We start from the raw sequence: 15,372 nt of genomic DNA on the forward strand, positions 1-15,372 counted from the left end.
ATGACTGCTCGAAATGCGGGGGCAGACACGCCTTGGTTAATCGCTTTGGGGGCGGCCCGCCAAGCAGGGGGCCAGCAGTGGCACCAAGTGGATCCACAGGCAGGGGGGGGTCAGCAGCAGCAGCCTTTTGGGGGGGAAGGGGGGCTAGAGGGGCGGGCCAAAAGGCTTGTACACCAATTAGGTTGGTCAAATCCAGGGCAGTAGTACGCGGTTAGAACAACCAGGAGACAGCGAAGGCGCCATGGGACGGGTTTACAAACGGTTTTCTTTGGGTCTTAGAGGCCCCAGGGTGGGAGGCGACAAACGGACAATTTCAGCCAGCAGGGGACCAAGAAGAGCGCGAGGCTTGCATGGCGGGCCCCGTTGCAGAGAGACAGTTTGGCTTTACAGTTTGGTGGTGGTGCCCAGGAAGGCAAGGGCAATTCCGGTTATGCCAGCATTTGTTATGGCCGGAAGGCAATGAGGTGCATGAATGTAGCGATGGCACTGAGGACATGGTGTTTGATTAGCCGGTTGACGTGGCCATGTCACTGGTAAGTGACCACGGGCGCAACAGCGGACAGGGCAGCATGCGACATAGTCAGCTTTCAGATTGCTTTCAGTCCACCCGGAGGATGGGGACCTCTTGGGCATCTATTTCAAAGGTGAATGGTACGTGGGCAAAGCATTACCGATGGGCGGCTTTATGTCTGGTCGTACCTTGAATTTTTTCAGTACATTCCTCCAGTGATGGTTTTCCAGGCACACGGGTCACCAGTGATAATGCACTAACTGGATGACTTCCTCTGTGATGGCACCTTAGACTCCACGGAATGCCAGGCAGCACTCGACAGTTCAAAGAGATCATGAGGGAAATTGGAGTGCCTTTAGCATGGACCAACCTATGGGGCGCAGTACGGCTCTTGATTTTGGGGCATTGAGTTGGAATCCCGCTTGCGGGAGGCTCGTTTGCTGATGGATAAAAAGCAGCAGAGGTGGAGCTGCAGGAGGCAATAATGGCTAGAGAGAAGAGGCACAATTCATGGAAGGCCGGTGTTGTGGGGACACCTCACTGGGAGTGCAAAATGGGAAGGATAGGGAGGACTTGGGTAGACTATGGGGAGGGGGGCGATGACGGGATGGAGACCTCTGCATCACCAGGTAACTGTCGTGGGGGGGCACAAATGGGGATCCAAGAGAGTAACGTTCACGAGGGGCAATAAGGATGGTATCCAAACTGTGACAAGAGTTACGCTAGCGGCGCCGCAGGAGGTATATAGCGCGGTTATGTGTTTTTTGTATGTTCACGCAGTTTTTTATTTCAGGTTCGGTCGCGGGCCCCCTCGCTAAGGAAGTGACCATATAGATAGTGGGGCATTAATTCATGAAGTGGGCCCAGGGACGGACGCGGTCCAGCTATTTTGGAGAACATCTGGGTTTTAATAAAGATTTCTTCAAGGTTTTGTGGAAAGGGCGGGGAGGCATGCTGTGGAAGGAACTTATGCGTTTATTGAATGGTATGTTGGTGGCTGGTAGATGCCCCGAATTTTGTTGATTCACCTGGGGGAAAATTACATGGTAAGGGAGAAGGGTTTGGTCCTTATGAGAAGCAGGAGGAGGGACCTGGCCCTGTTAAAGCGCAAGTGGTCCGGGTGCTCTGTCATTTGACGGAGTTTCTTCCGCGTAGGGTTTGGAGAGGGGTTATTAATCCTAGGGCGGTGGACAGGGCTTGGGGAAAGATGAACTGAGAAATGGTGCGTTATTGCAGGGATTTGGGTTGCTACAGGATTGCGCATAGGGAGATTACGTTTGACACGGTGGAATTATTTTTTTTTGAGGTGATAGGGTCCACTTGTCAAGGGTAGGTATAGACTTGTATTTACTGGAGATTAGGGAAGTTTTGACTAGGGTGTTGAATGTACAGAGTTGCTAAGAAACCACTCCTAGTAGTTAGCAGTTGAGCAAGTTCAGATTAGCATCAATGGCAAAGGTAGCAGCCACATCCGTAAAAGAAAAGTAAGCGAAAACTGACCTGCTCTTTTATATTAAGCTATGCTGCATGCACACAGGAACGCAGCTCACCTTGCACTCACGGGCACAAAGATCACCTTACCCTCAGAAGGCCGCCCCTCAACCTGCATTCACAGAAGAACACTGCTCACCTTGTATGCACAGGCACACAAATCACCTTACCCTCAGAAAGGCCACCCCTCAACCTGCATTCATAGAAGAACACTGCTCACCTTGTATGCACAGGCACACAAATCACCCTGCACTCACTAAGGCCACCCCTCAACCTGCATTCAGACAGAACGCTGCTCACCCTACACTCAGGGGAACACAGCTCACACTGCAATCACAGAGACACCCCCTTCATTATGCATTCCCTAGAGTACATCACTCTGCTTGTGATCACACAGCACACAGCTCAGACTGCTCTTATACAAGCACACATCTCATCCGAAATTAACAAAGGCTTGCATCTCAATTATGCATATTATACACAAATGCAGATGATGTGCAATCAAAGATTGAGCTCAGAAAACCTCCGATAGGTCACCATGTGTAACTGTTTACAAAACAAATTGTAAATATAGAGTAAACATTTATACAATCAAATAGACACAACTCAGGGCCAACATTTTATGGAGTGCAAATTAATGGCATCTAGAGCTGTGTTGTAAAGAAGCCACAAAGCACATAGCAGGCATGAGCTTTCTGCAGGTGGGCGAGCCACTGAGAGCCCGGGTCGAGTCAGAGGCCAGGCTCGGGCTCAGCTTGAGGTCCCCTTGGAACCTGAAGCCGCAACGAGCTGAGCACTTACTGGAGGCGATGGGGCCTCATGGCTACCGCTGCTGAGGAACCAGGTTTGAAACCTGGCTGCTGCTCAGCATCATGCGAATCCAGCAGCGCTCTTATACTGTTGGGCAAGGTTCGCAGTATTTATAACTACCAAAAGTAAAATATGGATTCTGTCTGTCACCAATCCTCTAATCTTATCTTTCAAGAATTAAATTATTAACCTTTAATATCAGAAAGAAATAGCCATCTAGTGGCTGTATTCTGGGATTTATCCTGGCTTCCCTGCTTGACCAAACAGTGTGGTCCAAGGCTAATATATTTCTCGAACCAAAATTTTGCTCATTATCACACACAATAGCACCTTTAAATACGTGTGTTCAGAATGTGCGCTGTGCAAAAACCTCTCACATGTTTGATTCAATAGCCTATAATGCAGCTCTTGACAGATTGTGATGTCTAAAGACTAAAACCATGGATCAAGTACTGGATTTGTTGACAGCCGTACAAATTTGGCTCTTCAGGTAATTCACCTAGTTGTACCATTTTTATTTATTGATTATAGTGCTAAGGTTTTGAGACAAGTACTTCTGTCACCTTTGGAGACTGAGGCTGAAGAAAATATTTTATCAGAAATGCAGTTTGGGTTTTCGACCTAGAATTGGCACTGTGGATCAATGTTTTAATCTGTATCTTTTAGCTGGAAATTACTTTTTGGCACAGGGAGGAGGGTATTACCAACTTAGCACTTATGGGCCTCTCCAGCTCCTCCAATTTGGTACATGGCTCCAAACTTTGGGCCTTAATGGAGCAGATGAGGGTGGGAAAAGAATTGTTCACCCTGATAAGACGTCTACATTGGGGAACATCTGTTAAGGTTCACTGTGGCCCGTTAGAAGAATGCACCCTCCTAATGAGATTAAACGTTGTATCCTCGCTCCATTTCTTTTTCTACTTTATATAAACAGGGTTAGTCTTTATTTACCACGGGAGTGAAAAGACACACCCCAGACGGGAAACCATCCCATCCCTATTTTACTATATGCGGATGATGCAGTCCTTTTTGCCAGAACAGCCAATGGCCTCCAACCCATGCTCGACTCATTTATGGAGGACTTGGATTTAAAGGTAAATTACTCTAAACCATTTGTTATCACTTGTGGGCCCTCCAATACTAAGACCCAGTTATATCAAATGAGGCGTGTCCACCTGGAAAAGTCGAAGTCCTTCAACTACCGGGGAAATCCACTTAATTCTTCCTTAAGCTTGTCCCTCTTAACTGAGATTACAACAATTCAGCAGAGCCGAGGCAAGTGTTAGGTTCCTTTTTCTACTGCAGAAAACTTGGCTTGGGGATCTGCCTCCTTGTCCTTGCGATAGTGGCCCTATTCAAGGTACTTTATGCTAATTTGCACTTATTACTCTGCCCCACGGATCTCCTTTCTGTCTCTGATTTTACATCAAGCCAATATTCGACGTTGAAGGCTGGGTGGATATTTTAGAAGTACTTTCATGATTATGAAACAGTATGAGGTGTTAGATGTTTTACGATTGGATGTAAATATATGAGCAACTATTGTATTTATGTCATATTTTTAATATAACAATCTGTTTTTGAGGTTGGTTTTTAAAGTTCTATGCATTAAGCTATAATGTATTGGTATTTTAGGTTTAAAAACTCATATCAATATATGAGGGTTTACTGATTGCATATTTTGGCATTAACTTTTATAGCCTTTCATTATTGACATGGACTCTTGAAGTACAAACGTTAACTAATGAAAATACTGCCTTTGGGCAGTCCTTGGAAGTACTCTAAAAAAGATTTTTGGCCCCTCCGTTAGTTAGATAAGCGAAACAAAAATTCAGTAGGAATTATCACAAATTAAGAGTTTTTGGATATTTGCCGGATTCACTAAATTTTCAACCCCATATCCATACCTCAGATAACGTCATGGTAGGTTTTATAATTGTTGACACCATTGGAATGCCCTCGCTTGTGCCAGTTCTCTTGTCTCTCGAGCTACTCCTCTCCTGGATAACTTTCTGGGTCATTTGGTGGAGTTCAAAAAGATGTTAGATCGTCAACTTCAAAACTACTCTGCTCAAGCAGAGATTTTAGAAATACACCAGGGAACTTTAGATCCGAAAGCTTCTGTTGCGAAATATTAGTAGTAGCCCTTCCAATTTTTTTTAGATGTTTTCTATGAACCTCAAAAGAAAAGCTTCCTCAGCATTGTCCTTTCGATTGCACAATAGACCTTATTCCAGATGCTGTTGTGCCCTTTGCTCTAATCTTTTTTTCTTTGTCACCTCAAGAAAAGGAGTAACTTGACACAAACACAAAGAATGGATGGACAGTCCTGCTGGAGCATCATCATTTTTTGGTTCCAAAGAGAGATTCAACTCAACTATGCCTATGCATGTGTTACAGGAGCTAAATAAAATAACAATTAAAGATCAGTAACCAGTGCCCTTGATCTCTGATATCCTTGCAAATGTATTTTCCAAGCTGGATATAAGGGAAGTTTATCGCTTAATGCCCATCAAGCCAGGCGATGAGTGGAACACAGAGTTCCAAAGTCCCCTTGGCCTCTTTGAATACAGTTATGCCTTTCGGCCTGTGCAATGCTCCATCTATTGTTCAAAGGTTCATGAACGCTATATTTTCTGACCTTCACTTACACTCCATGTTCTTCTATATGAATAATTGTATTTATTTTCTCAAACGACCATCACCAACGTGAGAGAGATGTGAAGAAGGTTCTCTCTGGACTATGTCAACAAAAACTTCTGGGTAAACCTGAAAAGTCTTTTTCATCAGTCGTCAGTCAAGTATTTAGAGCATGTCATTACAAAGTTCAGGCGATTTGGGATTGGCTGGTACCGGCCTCAGTCAAGGATATTGGGCGAGCAAACTACTATCAGAAGTCAAAAATTCCATTGCAGAAAACTTGGTTTCAGGATCTGCCTCCTATAAAAACGAGTCCCTTCTCCAAACTAGCTATTCCCAATATTGATTTACTAAAGAATACCAGAAGGCCCAGCTTGACCACAAGTGAGTTGGCCGACTTAGAAATGGCTCCTATGTTTTGCTGCCTATTTTGCCATAATGTTCAGGGTATCAGGTGAATATTGCCATCCAGGGGACATCACAGAGTTCCAGAGTTGGAGTGGGCTTGCTCATCTGCCGACCGTTTTGACCCCCGTCTCTCCTGCACAAAGTGTGGCTTAGTACCTGGACAGAGAAACTAATGGTTGGACTTGTCTCCTAACTTATTTCCCCGCTGTACTGTCCTTAGAAAGATCAAGAAGCTGACTTGCCCAGAGGTGCTGGTACTGCGGTGTCCTGCTTCTCCTCCGACACAGTAAGCCACCTCCGGTACCCGCAACCCACACTCACCGATTGCCACGAAAGGCATTGGGCCTGGAGCTAGAAATAAGTCAGGAGTGGGTGAGCCGTCACCTTGCATGTTGTCGGACACTGGGCTCTGGATCCTTCACACCCATCTAATGGGAGCAGCTGCTTAGCCCAAATGAGCGCCATCTTGGATTGTGCCAGGCCATCTTCCCCTGCTATCTCTCTCTTTAACTACTGCCACTGGCCGTTTTTTCCGCCCCTCTGAGAGCTCTGTGGGATTCCTATTCCTGATGATATTGGAGCAGTTTAAACCCAGATCAGTTGACTGGGGGCGAGTGCTTGCAATGTTCAACACTCCGTCCATCATTTCCTTTGGTTTTTGCCTACATTAATGGGCCTGAAATTTTATCTTTTGGTATATGGACTGTGTTCTAAATCCCAGCCCCCGGGCTCACACCGTGCCTGTCATAGCCTGTCTGTTACGCTACCAATGCATAAGGGAGTTATTGCCGGCTCGAAGCGCTCTGGCCCGCTTCAGTACAAGGGTAGCATTCTCTCCCTGGCTGCGGATTACTCATATGATACTAATATTCTCAGGAAAAAAAGTCTAGGCCCATTTGGCCTCAACTATGAAAGCTGAATATTTGATACAGCCTCCTAGAACCCACTGTTATGATCATCACGATGGATGGGGTGACCCGTGCATTCACTGAGCACGGAAAACTTGACCTACTTTTTTGGGATATGGGTGATAAACACATGGACATGAACCCGGGAGTCCTCAATGACACGTGGGGACCCTGCCAGCACCCATTTTCGTTCTTTGGATTCTTGCACTAACCTACCTCCCTTTCTTTAAGGCACCCTGTACGAGAATGACATGATGTGAAGGACCCACCCAGTGCCCTCGACAAATCTTGTTCCCCGATCAAACCTTCATTACTTTGATCAGTTTTCTTGGGGACGTCCCCTACATTTTGCTTTATGTTTTGAATGAAATTAATTTATTATTTATATAGCACAACTACTGCCCGAGGGCATGTAGGCACCGCTTGCTGTAGAGGAAAAGTAAGGAGCCAACAGTGCCAAGCAGAGGTCCAGTCATGAAGAGGTCATTGATTAAAAAGCCAAGTTTTCACACCCTTTCTGAAAGCATGAAGGTTTGACTACAGCGGCCACGTACTGGAAAGACCACAGCAGCACCATGAGGTTTGATCATCGATTGCCACAGACCACATTCCTTGACTAGCTGTACCACAAACAACAAATCAAACAAAAACAAAACAGCAGATGCCACAGCATTGCATTACATCAGGAGCAGTGCATTTGAGCTACAGAACACTGGGGACATAAGAGGGATACAACAGGCACCTACAATGCTTTAAGACCCAAATTAACCTTGAGAGCGGAACACCTCAGGGGGTTGGTACAATTGAATCTAGGTAGAGAGGGGGTGAGGGAGTCTCTGCGGTGTGCAGGAGGTAGGATCAGAATGGGATCCAAATGTCCCGTGGGTGAGCAGTGACACTGGACAAGTAATGTGTCTGATCGTGGCTGTGCACACACCCTCTTCTCCCCAGTGAAAGTGTCCATGCAATGTTTCCTATAGTGGTTGTATACAGTCCCTACTCCCCAGTGAGACCGGACAAGAAATGTGTCCAATGGTGGCTGTGCAGACCTCCTCCGCTCCCCTCTACGAGTTCTATAACAATTTTATTTTTTTGTTTTGTTATTGTTCTCCAGAAAGTTTCACCTCCCCACTGACTTTAATACAGCATTACTTTGAATAAATGTCACTGGAATTAACTGGAAAACTCAATTTCCAATTGAAAAATTACAGCCCAAAAAACCCACAACTGACATCTGCTAAGCAAAACCTATCTCTACGGCAACAACAACCACGTCCTCCACATTCCGTCCATCATTTGTTCTTTTTGTCGCCCTAAATGGGAAGGGTATAACCAAACGTGTGTTCCGTGCTTACTGTGCCACTGAATTCAAGCTAGCCTGGCTAATGAGGGGTGATACCCTGAAAGCTGTCCCAGGAAGCTTGTTTCCGGTCCAGGGACGACCTGGCTTGGCAGTTCGGGCTGGACTGTTCCCATGAGGCACAGGGTCAAGACTGATTTGCATATGGCCATGTCTAAACTGGGGTGGTGTAGTGGGCAAAAGAACGATGGATTTAACCCAGATCTCTTGACTGGGGGAGAATGTCTGCATTGTCAGCATTCCGTCCATCGTTTGTTTGTTGTAACGCTTTTCGCCCTAAGTGGGATGGGTATGCCCAGACGTGGGTCCCGTGCTCACTACGCCACTGGAGTCAAGCTATCCTGGCTGATGACGGCTGATAGCCAGAAACCGGTCCTAGGATGCTTGATTCCGGTCCAGGGAAGACATGGCTTGGCAGTTCGGGCTGGACTGTTCCCATGAGGCACAGGGTCAAGACTTCCGTCCATCATTTGTTTTCTTTGTTTCAGGCACACTAGTAGCATTTAATTTACATGCCCTGGGTGTATAGTAGAACACTCTACAAGGGACCTATAAGTACATTAAATATGCCAATCAAGCCAAGTTCAAGGGAGTGAGCACAAGCACTTTGGCACCAGCTAACAGTGGTAAAGGGCACAGAGTCCTAAGGCCAACAAAAACAAATTGCAGCACGAAATGGAGGTAAGTAGGCAAAATGTTTTGGGGATGACCACCCTAAAGCGGACAGGTCAAACAGAAGCTTCCACAAGGTGTGGAGACAATGTAATGTGGGGAGATTACAAATTGTTCTGTTCATCTTTATAATTTTTGTAAGCTTATAACTCACCTTTTGGACTGCCCCTTCATTCCGACATGCTTCCAGTTGCCTTGGACTTAGAGCAGATAAGGCATGTGGAAGAAGGTACTCTAAGAAGGCATCATTATGCACTACGTGAATGGGATTTCAACCTCAAGGTCATGAAAATAGGATCCAGCCTTCCCTACCAAAGACCCCCTTGTCACCCACAGCAACTCTCATCATCTGAGTTGGTCTCCAGACTGAGAGTGATGGAAAATTCTCCAACTGATCCGCTGGTCAGGGGAATGTTTATTTTCCTTCCCTATAATTACTCTCAAGAAATTCAGATGGCTCAGAAACTTGGAAATTCCTCCAATAGGTCCTGTTGTCTCGATCACTATCTGAAGTGCTCTGTAGTTCTCTACCGGTTACCCCAAAAACATTTATTTACACACGAGAGTTTGTGACAAAACAAAGTGTGCGTTGTCCATGTCAAGGGTTTTCCATGATTCTCTTCTCAGGGCACTTGCATGGGTGTAATGCAATAGCTTGTTTTATTCATATTTTATATTCACATCTACATGTCCAATGCTATTGCTCACAATCCCTGGAGTCCTTCACATCACCTCATACAAAAAGCCCACAGAGAAGCAAGATGTCAGAATCTTACATGGGCTGCTGGAATTTTTTTTCCTACCGCATAGATTCCCTTTCCTACCAATGCTGCCGCCACTTCTCTAGTGGAAACAGAAGGCAGATGTTAGGATCTTCCTTGGACCAGAAGAACTCCCCCAGTCTTTCTTCCATTGTCCTCTTTACATAGGAAAAGCTGTGCCTTTCTCTGCCCTGCTCTTGGGATGAAACTGTGGGCATACTCTGCCCTCGGATTGGCCCTACGTCTTGCTTGTGTGAAAGGCTTATGGTGTGGTCCCTCCAATGACTCACAATCTTTCATTAGGAACCTTCTTTCTGGTCTGTGTAGTGTCTATATTCATGTCAGTGTTGGAAAGGAAATTTCCTGGTACCTTTCCTGGGCTCATGGGAAGGATGTATGGAGTGGTCTCTGTTGTGTTGGTCTAAACTGCAATGGAGATGTGTTGGCAAAATAGCCCAACAACGACAATCATACTTCTGCCCTACCACCATGGAAGTCAACAGGTATCATGCGGTTTCCCACATCACATCAGTCCACCTACTGTGGTGGTAAACCCAAAGGAAGAGGCAATCCATAATTGGAAGGTGCCTCTTGGAAAGGAAACCTATTGCCAGCACCACACTAGAGCGGGACCACATACTGTAAAGGTCCCTGCCTTAGAGAACAATGTACAGCCAGACATATGTCCCAGTGCCACAGGGGCTCTCTACCATCTGCAGGCCGCTGCCAGATTAGAAGAATATCTTTGATATATCGACCCCAGCAATCTTAGTGTATGACATTAGGGGCATAGGTGGCATGTTCTTCATCCCAGTGCCAGCTCCACTCCACTTTGCCCATGAAAAGATTAGCATTTGTGGGTGCATACGTGGTCCTCATCACAGTGCCTTGTATTCTATAGCCGATAGTCCATCATGGTTTCTGATAGATGTATAGACGGACCATTTTGACTGTAGCTATTGTACTGCCTGGTTGTCAATGGATATTTTGATGTACATTTGTTGTGTGCTTGGTGTTGTTTAACCTTAGTCACTTTTTATTGTTTACAAAGTAGTACTATCGGAGACACATGGAAACATCCTGGACACCAACAGGAAGCCGAGCAGACTGCATCAGGTTTCTTCCAGACCACAGGAAACTGATTACTCTGTACAATGCATCCATCACACAGCGGACTGCCAGGGGCTTTTCACCTCCCACTCACTGCCTGCTACCTTGACTGTTAGTTCAACTACTACAACTGATCCTGAGCTCCACTTCATGCAAGACTGACATATATTTATTCTAATCATAAACGCAAACTGAGGTAGTTTGCTTTGCACTGTGAAAAAGTGCTTTGAATTCAATAAACCGGTTAGTCGTTAGTGCTGATTTGTGTATTCTGGCATTTCTGGTCGCGGTCATGCTTCAACGTGCAGCATTGCCAGAAGAATCTGAAGGTACATCTTTCACGTGTCCATAGGTTAGAGAGGATTTGCATAGCTTTTAATACATAGTGTTCTGTTTTGGAGGTAAACTAAATTTTGACAGTGGGATCGTTATGTATGTTTTGCATTATATCAGCCATACATAAACGTATCTTTTTTGCTTGTAACCTTGAAAAAACTCTGGCTACATTGCGTGCTGGGTCTAACCTATGTCAGCAATTCTCTTCAACTTCTAAAAATTGCTCAGTCATGAAATTAATGTTGGATCTTGAATTAAAAAGCATGCTACAATAAAAAAAGCCCTTCATGTTGTGATTACCAATCATGCGTTTTACTATAGGGGACTGTATCAATATACTCTAAGTGGTGTACTTTACCACCAACACTTCTCTAAAATGTGTATTAAGCTAGGGAGGAAGGCATTCCACCACCTTAATTCATGTAGAAGCACTGAAATAGTTACTAGTGTGCGGCCCTTTCCTAAAGCCACCTTCCATATAGTCTCAAACCTCATGGTAATTTATAAGTTAAGCAGAAAGTGGAACCACTACAGTCTGTCTTCCTTACTTGGTGTTTCAATATCAGCAACATTTCAACACCTGATGCCACAGCTTCTGTCTTTAAACTCTGCTCTTGATTTTAACCACATAATGAACCCTACACTGGGTGACACTCATAACAAACTGATGACGTAGGATATTGAAGCAGACACACAGACACCCACATTTTGGGGTACCTTAGTGTGAAGAGTATGGGGTGCTTTGAACACTTTGAACTGTACATCTATATGAACTGCTCAAACCACCCATACACAATAGAGAACATCACCACACCTTCCATTTGTAACTCACAGCCACAAACTTACACAGTAGTAGGCCACGATCAGCGACTCATTTCTACTGTCTGTGGGAAAAATGGCAACAATCTGTGCAAAAAAGCAGATGTTTAATTATGTCCTAAATAGCAATCTATACTTTGTTAGGATTAAATCTACAACAGAGACTCTGCATCACTCACTGCAGTTTGGGAAGCCTTCAGGACATTTAGAAGAGGCCACATCACAAAATCTATGAACATCAAGATTCAGTCCGTGGAGCTTGAATTCCTCCTAAAATATGAAAACCTCCTGGGGTTGAGATTAAATATGCTTTACAAAGCCAGCCAAGAGATTCAAGTGGCAAATATGAAGATATACTTGTCAATACTAAAGTGAAACCTGATTTAGGACTTCAAGAGTAAGACTGCCAATGAAGTTCAGAATCAGGAATTATATGCAGTTGAATTCAGTGAAAGTAATGCACTAGAACAGAGTGGGGCCATGCAAGAGAAGGAACACTGGACAGATGGTCCCATCCCTGAGGTGTCACAGGGGGACATGATGGGGGTCAATCAAGTTTTCAGATAAGGTCATTAGCCTTGGCTAACAGAACGAGAAACCCCAAAGAGAAAGTTTGGGGTTTTGAATGTATGAAATGATTTACAAACAGGCGCAGTTGAAAGAAGTTTGTAAATGTTATAGTTCTTTCCCTTCCTTTTCTACTTTTTATGCAGGAGCACTTTCTCTTGAGCACATTGCTATGGTTCCTGGAGTGACCATTGTATGTAAGTAGGGGATGCTTTGCATCCATAGAAATTGTACTTCCTGTTTTTAAATAATACCGCGTCTTGTGTGATGAGGTTTTCATACTCATAGGTTCTCTCCCTGTGATTTTGTTTTCATAGAATTTGGATTCAGGATAGTTGACCTGATTTGATCCATCATTGCTGTGCGTTTGGACCATTGTTTTTTCTATCGCACTGTACCCAGGTCCTTCTGATTTTTGGGGGGTTACCCCAGTATTTTGTAATGCCTATATTATTATAGTCATAGTCTCTGTAAAGGCTCTGTAGACTCTGCCTGTTCAGCAGGACCCCAGGGTGTCCGAGCTTCTGCCTGTGTTTCAGTTTGACCCCATGGTATCACAGCCAGTCCTGTGAGTCAGCATGACCCCGGTGAGCGTAATCCCGCAAGCGCCTCAGTATGACCAATATACTATTAATCTGAATTAGGTTTACTCACTTGCATAGCTTTTTATGTATCTCCACTCTGAAAGTAAAAAGAGAAAACTTAGTTAGTGAAATCAAATAAAACAATAGAAAAAAAGAGTTAAATAAAACCATATATAATTATTGATGACCTTACCTAGTTCTACTGGAATTGTTGCTGAAATAAAACAGAAATGTTGAATTAGACCCCAAACAATTTGCCAATTCTTACTTGTATTCCTGATAGTTGAAACAACCTATGAATCCTTTTCAACTCAATCACTCTCTCTCACCTTCCCCACATTTCACTCCACACCTGTACTCTCTACTCCATGTCACCAAGTTGTCTTTTCGATTTAAAATAATTTTTATTAGTGGCTTTCAAAAAGAAGGAATAAAAACACAACAAGCAATAAACTATGTACAGCCAAACAAAATTATTTTGATACATAAATTGGGCAAAAACATATCAGTTCCAATTGTAATGACATTCAGAGAACCTTAACCCCAATACTATAAGATAATGTAAAGAAAATATTGCTGGCTGATACTAAAAGCTGTATATTAATCACTACTTTTCATAAAGTCTATGAAATAAGAAATAAAGAAAAATAATGAGAGAGAAGAAATAAAGAATAGTAATAACTAGTATGAGCTATAGAAAAGGATCCCAAGTTGTCTTTTCAACACCTCACCCTTGCTCTACATCACACTTTAATCTCCTCTCAAACCCTTACCGGCTGTTCCCTCCATACCTTACAATGGTTCTTATGGTCATTCTCCTTCACCTTTACCTCAAGCCTATCCATACCTGAACCAACTGGCCTTCACACCATACTCCTCAATCTCCCCTCCATATGCGACTCCTCTCTCCTCCACACCATGTCCCATTCTCTCCTCCACCCCTCACTCTACTTCTCCTGCTTTGACCCTCCACCTCTTGCACCACTCTAACTTCAGTCCACTTTCCTCTGAACCACTAGCCCACACACTCACCCCTTCTGTCTAGCAATGGGTCCCTGACTGGAGTTCAAGTCTGTGGCTGCACCCTAGACAAGTTAACCACTATCAATAGTGCTTCTTGAGGGAGCCTGGGAACACCCAGTGTGCATTTGGAACTCTACCTTGAATGCCGAGAGTCCTCGTATCAGTGCCTGGATTCTAGGTCCATGCATTGGAAATGCTTTCTGCAGCTCTAACTGGGGTCATCATAGGACGTGTCATGGGAGATATGTCTGGGGGACCTCTTAAGACACAAGGCATTCAGGTGGACACACAAGTGGCTACACCACAGACCTGCATGGGGTCCTCTAGACGTTCTAAGTTCGCCTTAATAAGTCAATTTTTCTCCAGAGAATCTGGAACCTTGTCTTACTGGAAGGAGCCCAGGTACGACGTGAGTGCACAGACATGCACACAGTCTCCTTTAGCTCTAACTAAGAAGGAACACAGGAGGAACATAACAGCAGACTATATACCATAAGGATTGTGGCTTATCAATGTCACATACAAATGAAAGGACCACATAGGTAGCCTTCATGTGAAAGGGTGAAATATATATCAGGATTTGGGGCAAAATGTAATCCCCAAGAAAAGTTAAACCACCAAGCCCAATACTCTACCTGTTCCAACTCAGGTACAAAAATATGTTGGTTAGGAATCCAGGGAAAAAGGAGGAAGGAACACAACAGATACCAGATTGGAATGGCGTTCACAGCACCCAAGATCTTCTCAGAACCTGCTCAGACATCTCGAATAGAAGAAACACAAAATACACTGGACAATATTTTAGTTTTTATCTTGATCATATACAACACCAAGGGCGTCATTAGACTTCTCAGCGAGGAAAGACTATGACCAGCCTCGGTCATACTCAGCGTCAGGCCTAGAGTTGAGGAGCCAAGGAGAGTCTCCAGAACTACTGAGATGTAGGAATTTGGCTCACTCAGCAGCAAGTAGGATGAGCCTTCTGGTTGTTGAAAGATGTAAAACTTCGATTGGGAAGCTACCAGGATGGTCAAAGAAAGCAAAGGAAGGAATCAGATGGTAAGTAGGAGGTATCACAGGTAGGAAGTGCAAAGCTTTCTGAGATGGGACAATTAGGGTGTGACAAGGGGCTGCCGAACCTCATGGTAGTAATGGAGCTGAAAGAAATAGATGTTGCTAAACACTGATCCAGTACCTACACTGAGTTTACAAAGTCACTGCCTCCCAGAAGTCCCGCCAGTAAATTCTAAGTGTCCATCAAGCTAATCTCCTGTTCTCCACACATGTTAATCCTGAACTCTTCTGAACTTGAATGATGGACGGCTTGAAGACTGTATGCGCGAGTAGGGCCCTTCATTAGCAAGATCTTCCC

At 44.4% G+C, this 15,372-nt stretch overlaps 1 pseudogene across 1 annotated transcript in view; it reads right to left on the minus strand.

Moving 5' to 3' along the window:
• The window catches only part of LOC146869617 (E3 ubiquitin-protein ligase TRIM11-like), a 109,784-nt pseudogene that overhangs the window by 12,072 nt on the left and 82,340 nt on the right, over window positions 1–15,372 (minus strand). The window contains exons 7-8 of the transcript XR_014962402.1: window positions 13,171–13,191; window positions 13,048–13,074 (exon numbers count right to left, since the gene is read on the minus strand). The product of XR_014962402.1 is annotated as an E3 ubiquitin-protein ligase TRIM11-like (transcript). The remainder of the gene's footprint in view (window positions 1–13,047; window positions 13,075–13,170; window positions 13,192–15,372) is intronic.

Source organism: Triturus cristatus, chromosome 1_1 (genome assembly GCF_964204655.1).
Source record: "Triturus cristatus chromosome 1_1, aTriCri1.1, whole genome shotgun sequence".
Taxonomy (NCBI): domain Eukaryota; kingdom Metazoa; phylum Chordata; class Amphibia; order Caudata; family Salamandridae; genus Triturus; species Triturus cristatus.